This window comes from Petromyzon marinus, unplaced genomic scaffold (assembly GCF_048934315.1).
Source record: "Petromyzon marinus isolate PM22_M1 ecotype Great Lakes invasive population unplaced genomic scaffold, UKy_Petmar_22M1.pri1.0 PM_G_Scaffold_60, whole genome shotgun sequence".
Classification (NCBI taxonomy): domain Eukaryota; kingdom Metazoa; phylum Chordata; class Hyperoartia; order Petromyzontiformes; family Petromyzontidae; genus Petromyzon; species Petromyzon marinus.
The window spans coordinates 845001-854750 of record NW_027423014.1 but is presented as its reverse complement, the minus strand read 5'-3'; the positions used below and the strand labels follow the sequence as shown (position 1 = coordinate 854750).

Genomic DNA, 9750 nt, shown 5'->3' with positions numbered 1-9750 from the left:
AAGAGCGGCCAGTCTTTGTGGACCTGTGGGTTGGGTCAATCTCTCACCAGGAGCGAGAGACAATAAGCCCCCAAGCATTCACTATGTTATCATAATAATTGCATTTACACGGTGCTTGCTTAACTGCCTCAGCAACTCGGGAGTTTTGTACCTCGTCTGAAGCACTCGAAGAGCATCCCCAAGTAGCAGCTGCCCCTGTGTGGCACAAGGTGGTGGCCCTGCACCGGCCTGCATGTGAACAAGAGCCTGTCAGTAGGGGGCGATGATTGATGCGTCATCTCAGTTGTGTCGTTTATAGGCAATCTTGATTCGACGCTTTCGTGACTGCAGGAATCCACACTCTTGAGTTATTTCGGTAAAGTCACCACGTGGGTAGAAACATAACAGATCACGGCGTTTAGATCACAACACAAGCAATCGTCATCAGGTGGGACAACCACAGCAAGAGAAACTGCTGAAGTAGTAGGCGCCTACTCCAGCAGTTTCTTATTGCTGCTGTGCTTGTCCCACCTGATGATGATTGCTTGTGTTGCCATTCGAAACGCCGTGATCTATTATTTGTAGCGTAATGTTTAGAATTTGCTACATTTTGACCCAGACGCCAGCATGCAACGGCCTTCTCGTTTTGAATGACGCAACAATAGTTTGTTGTACATACACTGTTAAGCAGACGGTGCGTATTTGTAAAATTACTTCTTGTTAATACGATGTAACGTGATGCAGTCAATTTCGCTGCAGTAATTCAATGTTGTTAATATGCCCGTCAATGATTTAGAATGAATACTTGTCTGATTGTGCGCGTACATGTATCATTTTGTCTGAGGTCACACATTGAATAAGTGATGTTAGGACAAAGTGTGTGTGTGTGTTTTGGAAGTAACCTGTACAGAGAAGTCAGGTGAGACCCGTTGTTCTTGTGATACAGGTCAAAGGGTACTTTTGTGTTTCACGAAGCGTTTGCCTCTGGAGCAACTCATTTTCCTTGAAATAGGGAGCACGCTCGGATCATTCATCAGTTACAAGGCATACCACTTGAAGGTTACACGTATAGGAGGAGGTACATTCTCTACAACACAAATTGTAGTTTTGTCTTACGTGTTGACGTTGATTTTGTCTAACTGGGACTAGATATGGTCCTTGCTGATTCACGTCTGGATGTTCGTAACCATCGGTTGAAGCAAACCCCACTGCTGTTGTTGAGACGCTGTGCACCAATAAAGGTCCAACACGTTGACGGCCTTCAGGCCAGGAAAGTCACAACATTTGCACACGAAGGACGCATTCAACATTTGCACACGAAGGACGCATTCACGCAAGTACCCCATGCTCCGTTTTGAAGTTTTAGAATGAAACATCTTTGAATTGTGTTGTGTTTTGAGTTAGATTATTTTATTTCTTCATTAAAAGCTTGTATCAATTTACATCTGGAAGACTTCATTTCGTGTGAATTTTCTCTCGTCATTAAGTAGATGGCCTTGCCGGGGGTTCGGTTCAATGCGGACACACACTGTATACACACACACAGTATACACACACAGTGTACACACACACAGTGTACACACACAGTGTACACACAAACAGTGACACAGTGTACACACACACAGTGTACACACACAGTGTATACACAATAATGTCCACGTTGTTGCTGAGCTCACACACCCAAGGGAGGGAGCAGTAGAAAATGAATCTAAATCAACTTAAACTCCAACTCTGTGACGTCACCACTCTGCCATACCTCATCGGCGTGAAACGCAAGGGGGAGGTGTACCTTGCTAGTGACGTCATGTCACCAAGGTATTCACCCCTCCTCCGTCCACCGAGCTCTTGAGCGTGACGTCACCTCCGCCTGGGTCACTGCCGATATCGGTCCAGTGGCAATCCTTATTTGGGCAAAGCTACGCCCAGTGACTGGCGGCTCATTAACATAATGTGTTCGTTAAAGCCGTCGCGAATTTATTGCGACGGGTTCAGCGCCCACGCCCCCATCCCTCGACGTATGGTCTGGTCTCATTAACATAATTTATTCACTTCGAGAGCCGCTCGTGGGAGGGAAGTGACGTCATACTACTTCCTGCTGTCGCGAGGCAACAGGAAGCTGCCGTGTGCGCGCTTGCACTGAAATCCGAGGTGAGAAATTCTCATCGTTGTGGTGGTGGTGGTTGTGGTGGTTGTTGTTGTTTACCAAGGTAGAGCCTAGCTCTCTCTCAGGGATGTCAGTTGAGTAGCAGCGAGCATGGGAATCGATGTCCAGGTTGGAACTTTACAGCGCGGGGCCTAGCCACGCGGGGCCTTGCCTCCTGCCCTCGCCTGATTACAAAATCTAAACGTGTTGGTTTGTGATGTTTCAAATACTTGTTCATTACCAATGTCCTCAACACTTAATACAACTCTGCAGTACAACTTGAGATGCCTTGCACCAGCTCACCCAAGTGGCACCATGTGAATGAACGCAGCATCACTGGTCACTAAGTGGGCATTAGCGATGTGAGGGGGGGGGGTGGCAGCAATGGTGCTTTGTCATTTCCCAATTCGCGAGCAATGATGCAGAAATGAAGAGCACACTGCACAGAACAAAAAACGCACAGGCACTGATGCTGGTTCATATACACTTTATTGTGATCTCCCTGGTGTGCTAGGACGGTGGTGTGAGCAGTGTGGGAAGGGTCCCTCGCTGGTCCTTCAGCTCACGCAGGCGGCGGATGGCAGACCTCACTGTGACAGCCGAGGTCGTGCTGAAGGAGGAACGGGCGGTTACACACATTGGGTGACATCGTAATAAACACTTCTAAACCTTCATCCTAATAATACACACCTTGGTCATTTTCAAAATAATTACCTTTGAAAATATTACAGAAAACGATAAGGAACGGTAAAAGCATCTTAGGCTTTGGCTCAACATAGCGTGCAAGACGTACTTGTAGGTCCATGCACCTCCTGCCACGGTCTTCGTGCACGAGCCGCAGTGCCAGATGCCCACCACCCTCCTCTTCATCTTGGTCTGGCTTTCACAAGGACAACACGAGCACCACAGGTACACTGAGCGGAAATCACCGGTCAAGGCACACAGTTAACAAGCGTGAGCACAACACGTGTGCGTGTACTAAAACACGAGGACCCCAATTTGTTAAGGACAACACGAGGGCAATTTATGGGAATTGTGGATGGAAATCTTCACTGGTAGTGCATTTATCATGAGCAACCACGGCAAATTGGTAGGGCAGAGGAAGCGATGGGAGTTGTGTCTAGCAAATGAGAATGTCTAGAAGAGTGTTTAATGAACAGTGATCGGTGTACACAGGCGACAAAACCCTGGGTTAGTCACGTGTAACGTCTGAAATTAAAATTGAAAGAAGCCATATCCCATTTACCCAGACAGAAACAGCCACTGCCACTCCTTGGGGTAACGACGTTTAACTTTTTATCGGTCCTTTAAAGTCTTGCTTTATTAGCCGATGACCTGTTATTGTAGTCGGTTTAAGGGTCGAGGCAGTCGTACCTGAGACTGCTTTTTCTGCCCTGCAACTCCAAGGACAGTAGTCCAGGCCCAATTTTATTCGCAAAAAAACCTATTGAGGCAACCATTGCCGGTGACGACCACCACCCAATTGCAATCTTGACCTTTGCAGGCTGGCACTCACAACTTGACCCAACCAGCGCGAGCCACCGGATAACGCCCAGACGTGCCCCTATTGCCATGTGGGTTGGCGCCCCTCACCTTGCCGCAGAAGGAGCACGTGTACTTGGCGTGCTGGCTGATCTAGATTTTCTTCACCATCTTACGCAGGGACGCGCCGTACCGCGTGCCATACTTGCCCACAATGCCAACCTTCTTCGTGCGCTTTGCCTAACGGAGAAAGAGAGCCGAAAGCAAAGACCACACAAAACGTCATTTTCCTGGACACGCAGCGTTTTATATCCGCTCAGATGCTTCGCACCAAGGTCACATTACGACAGACTTCCCAAACAAAACAATATTCAAGTTTATATTTTACTCGCCCTTATAAGAACAATTGCCACCCATAAGTCTACAATTACCTATGGCACGCTTTCAGCACGAAGAGGTTGGGCAAAATCGAATAGGTCGCAGTAGACAAAGGCTAAAGGATAGTTTAACGAACCACACCACCAGAACGGTTTACGTACAACAGTAAACATTAAGGTCTGGTGGCGTGGAATACCCTACACATCGGCAATTTACTGCATTGCAGATTAAACATTCAGTTTAACACGTAGGTTTCCGCGACCACTAATCATCCATAGTAGAGTTTTTTGGGTTAGATGGCGTAAATATATAAAAGTGTCGATAAAACCCGCCACCACCCGACACAGCCAACTAGTAAGGGTTGTCACGTAAACTGAACATGCCAATTCGTTACTAGTACAGCACTAGTGTATTGTATAGTGTAGTGTATTGTGTAGTATACTAGTACAGCACATCAGTGTTGGAGAGCCAAGCCACAACATTTACAATCTGAGTACGACGTTTCGCCAGTAATTACACCTAGCTTCATCAGGCGACAGCCAGATTTGTGCCGTACTAGTAACGAATTGGCACGTTCTGATTACGTGACAAACCTTACTAATCGGCCGGTGGCAGGTTTAACGACACATTTGCATATTTACGCGATCTAATCCAAGAAGACCTGTATGGAGATGAAACATTGTCAACACTCGGGAAATTATTTAAATCCGCACAAAAACGTTAAATATATTATTCAGATGCCTGGTCTCGTGTGTTGAGCCATGTGCACATAAAACCAATCAAGAACCCAGCGAGGAATATTTTTGAAGGGAAACCTGCGGCAACTCTCCAAGCAGGTTTAGGACGCCAACAGTCCTCAGGTCAATCCACTGCTGGATGAGAGAATGACCGCGCCAACACGCACGTCTCGTGCTGCTGCTACTCTCCCACACCAAGTTGGAAGGTGTCGAGGCATCACAAGCACTGTATAAGCGTAGTACTACTGCACCGATCCCCAACCGAGTCCCGCGGCCTATATGATGCTTATGGCATTTTCTGTCCACAGCTGCTGGACAGGCGGTTTCTTAAGACGCCATCACTTGCGGTGCAACCTGCAGCCAAACAGGCTACTTGCGCGAGCTCGGTGGTGGGTTGAATACATGCTCGTCCAACCGATGAAATAGATCGACACCGTGGCCGTCTAAGCCACACTCGCAACCCAGCGAAGGCGTCTGTCACCATCAATCGTTTCGCCGCGCAACACAAACAGGCGAGTCGCAAGGTCGTTAAAAAGAGGCGGACTGCTTTCATCTAACAGTGGATAGACCACGGCGAAAACAACGCACATATAAAACTCGCACCAATGAATAACGCAGCGCGGAACGTAATCGGTAACTAAACAGCGTGTAACTATAACGAGTATAACTATTTATCAACGCGTCCATTGGACCACAGGCGAGGCCTAAACAAGTTGACGTTCAATGGCCGCGAAGCCAGGGGGCCTGCCGCCCTCGAATCTAAGCCAACACCGAAGTCGCTAAAACCAGGACACTCCGACAATAAATAGCTGCACACAGTCACGAAGCAAGGCGGCGGCGACATTCTGAGCACGCGAGTTCCCGCGAGGAGAGCTCCATGGCCGAGGATGAACACGGATCGCGAAGCCTCGGATGGCCGCGGACGTAGAAACCCACCATGGCGGGCGGCTGTGGCGGAAAGAAGGGAGTCCTCACTGCGCATGCGCGACTAGGGGCTCCTGCCCCATGACGTCATCACGCGAGCATGACCGCTAGTGTATCGCAAGATGATGTCATCACGCGAAGCAATATTATTCACGTGTCGAAGTCACTCGCGAGCTCAAACGTGATGACCTCATCAAAGTGTGCTCCAGCTCCAACGTAACAAATACTTTTGAGATTCCGCATTCGCAGTGGTGCACAAACAGCAATAAAACGCGGCAAATTCGTCAATAACTTGGAGACCTAAAAAAAACATAATAGGTGACGTTTCGAGCAAAGGCCCTTCTTCACAGCACACACAGAGACTCATAGACTCAGCACAGAGAGACCCATAGACTCACCACACAGAGATACATAGACTCATCACACAGAGACTCAGACTCAGCACACAGAGACCCATAGACTCACCAGATACACACTGTGACACACACAGTGTGTGTGTCACAGTGTGTGTGTCACACAGTGTGTTACAGTGACACAGTGTTACACAGTGTGACACAGTGACACAGTGTGACACAATGTGTCACAGTGTCACACTGTGTGTTACAGTGTTACAGTGTAAGTGTTACACAGTGACACAGTGTGTCACAGTGTAACACTGTAACACTGTGACACAGTGTGACACAGTGTGACACACAGTGACACACAGTGACACTGTGATGAACCCAGTCATAGCGAAGGACCCCAATTAATGATGAACCCAGCCAGAGAGAAGGACCCCAATTAATGATGAACCCAGCCAGAGAGAAGGACCACAATTAATGATGAATCCAGCCAGAGAGAAGGACCACAATTAATGATGAACCCAGCCAGAGAGAAGGACCACAATTAATGATGAACCCAGCCAGAGCGAAGGACCACAATTAATGATGAACCCAGCCAGAAGAGACGCTCAGTGAAGGTTTGCCAAGGCGTTCACCTCTCCTCCCTCCCCCCTCCATCCAACACCACTCCCTCCACACGTAGACGGACGAGAGGGGGATAAGATGGGGAAGAGTCTCTACACCATAGAGCTCGATGTATCATCCAACCATCATCACCTAGCCAGCGTGCTTATCTTAAAGGTGCATTGAAAAATGTGATACTCCGACCGATGCTTCTGTTGTTGTGGAGTAACTCATGCAGCCAGCTATGGCTCTAGGATTTGGTGTTACATGTTATTTATGTAGTTTATTGTACAAATTCGGTCACAGTCCCTGTGATCACTGTTACGTTGCAATAATGGCTTTATTTTTTGGTGATTTGGAAAACGTTTTTTGGTTTGGACATGTTTGTTTTTTTGTAGTACGGAGTTAGACTGATGGCCTTAATCTAAGTTTTCTTGTGGTTGTTGTGGTTGTTGTTGTTTGACCTGCATCCCACTGGGATTTTTTGCACACAGCGTTGGTGCACGGTGCTTTTTTCAGGAATATTTTGCTGTTTTTTTCCTGGATTTTCTGTTTGCACAGTCACACAAAGTAGTCACTTTAAGATTTTATTTCGATTTAAAGCTTTCATGACTGCAAGGATTCATCTTCTTTGGTTCTTTCGGTAAAGTCACCACGTAAAATGAGAATAAAATAATACATTGATAAAATAAAATAACACAATAATATTGAGAATATTATTATTGAGAATATTATTGTGTTATTTTATTTTATCAATTTATTATTTTATTATCATTCTACGTGACGTTACCGAAAGAACCAAAGAAGATGAATCACTTTAAGATGTTTTCTTGTTCGTATTTTTGTTTTTTTTGTTTGTTGTGGTTGCACCCGATTCAAGAGCCGAATGGCTCACAGGGCTATACCAAAATAAAGAAACTGAAAAACTGAAACACTTGCACCAAGCTCTCAAGACGAATGGATATTCGGACCACACAATCCGTAAAGCTATCACCCCACCTGTTGGGAAAGAACCATCTGAGGACCCAATCAAAACCATCACCTTGCCATACATTAGCAGGGGTCACCAAAAATACTTCAAAAATCCTGAGCAAACACATTAGATCCAGGCTCGATTTAACACAGTGCGTAAAATCTGTGAGCTAATCCCATCTGCGAAGGATGTTGATCCCTGACGTGCAATACCCCGGCGTCTACAAACACAAGCTGTGTCTGCGGCAGCAGTTACATTGGGGAAACTAAGCGACACTTATTCTTAGCTCTTTCGGTAAGTCACGTTGAAGGGAAACAATAAAATAATAAAATATATATAAAACAATACAAATTCTCACGACGTTTCGACCATAACACAAACGACCACGTGAACTGGTCGAAACGTCGTGATAATTTTTATTGTTTTATATATATTTTATTATTTTATTGTTTCCCTTCAACGTGACTTTACCGAAAGAGCTAAGAATATGAATTACTGCAGTCACGAAAGCTTTAAATCTAAATTTAAGCGACACTAATCGGGCCGTGTTCGTGAGCAGAAGGCGGATTTGAAACACGGAAGGATCAACACCTCGGCCGTGGCTGATCATTGTTTTAATGCGGTTGGCTCATGCGAAATAGATTTCTCTAAGACGAAGTTACTTTGTAAGCCCACTGGCTATCAGCAAAGATTCGTTATTGAGGCCATCCACAGACACAATTTTAACCGAGAGGATGGGTACAGACTCAGCAATCATTGGAAGGACGTCATGGACCAGTTTAAGTCGTAACTGGCTGTGATGTGTCCATCCTGTCACCTCCCAATGTTCGTTTTATTTTACTAAAGATGGGACCATCAATTCCAGTTCCCGCGGTGTCGCCCTGTGCATTGGGCCCACCGCAAGTTGTTAATTTCTCCACGGCTCGTGCGTCCACCCTTCTCTCGATTCTCCCAGTTCACGTGAACATCACCGCAAGTTGTTAATTTCTCCACGGCTCATGCGTCCACCCTTCTCTCGATTCTCCCATTTCACGTGAACATCACCGCAAGTTGTTCATTTCTCCACGGCTCATACGTCAACCCTTATCTTGATTCTCCCATTTCACGTGAACATCACCGCAAGTTGTTAATTTCTCCACGGCTCATACGTCAACCCTTGTCTTGATTCTCCCAGTTCACGTGAACTTCACCGCAAGTTGTTAATTTCTCCACGGCTCATGCGTCCACCCTTCTCTCGATTCTCCCAGTTCACGTGAACATAACCGCAAGTTGTTTATTTCTCCACGGCTCATGCGTCCACCCTTCTCTCGATTCTCCCATTTCACGTGAACATCACCGCAAGTTGTTAATTTCTCCACGGCTCATACGTCAACCCTTATCTTGATTCTCCCATTTCACGTGAACATCACCGCAAGTTGTTAATTTCTCCACGGCTCATACGTCAACCCTTGTCTTGATTCTCCCAGTTCACGTGAACTTCACCGCAAGTTGTTAATTTCTCCACGGCTCATGCGTCCACCCTTCTCTCGATTCTCCCAGTTCACGTGAACATAACCGCAAGTTGTTTATTTCTCCACGGCTCATGCGTCCACCCTTCTCTCGATTCTCCCAGTTCACGTGAACATCACCGCAAGTTGTAAATTTTTCCACCCTTGTGTCGATTCTCCCAGTTCACGTGAACATCTCCGCTTGTGATCCAGGACGCTGGAGCTGCGCCCGTTTTAATCCTTTAAAACAGCTTCTTCTTCTTTGCCTTTAGCGATCGCCCCACTTCTTCCCCTCCTGATGACGGTCACCTGCGTTGCGATCGAGACGTCGTAGTTTTCTTTGTTTATTTGATTATTTCTGAACATATCCCACGTGACTTTATAGAAAGTCCCCCAAAGAATATGAATTCCTGCACTCGCGAAAGCTTTAAGTCAACAACAAGTTGTAGTGACGCAGTTGGGGAGTCGGCAATACTTGTAGGGCTTCTTTATTCAACAACAACAAGTTGTAGTGACGTAGAGCAACAACAACAAGTTGTAGTGATGTAGAGCAACAACAAGTTGTAGTGACGTAGAGCAACAACAACAAGTTGTAGTGACGTAGAGCAACAACAACAACGTGAACACCGCCGCCCTACGTGGGCAGACGCACTTTGACCCTCACCACAAGTAGTGGCACCGTCTGTTGCTCAGTAAGAGCAGT

General features: G+C 46.5%; 1 protein-coding gene and 1 pseudogene across 1 annotated transcript in view; both read right to left on the bottom strand.

Moving 5' to 3' along the window:
- Nucleotides 1-2594: 2594 nt before the first annotated feature.
- Nucleotides 2595-9750, bottom strand: part of LOC142919530 (large ribosomal subunit protein eL43-like) — an 8358-nt pseudogene continuing 1202 nt past the window's right edge.
- Nucleotides 9519-9750, bottom strand: part of LOC142919527 (uncharacterized) — a 19960-nt gene continuing 19728 nt past the window's right edge. The window contains exon 8 of the mRNA XM_076062470.1: nucleotides 9519-9750. This exon is cut by the window's right edge and continues 405 nt beyond it. The gene's annotated coding sequence lies outside the window, so the exon portion shown is untranslated.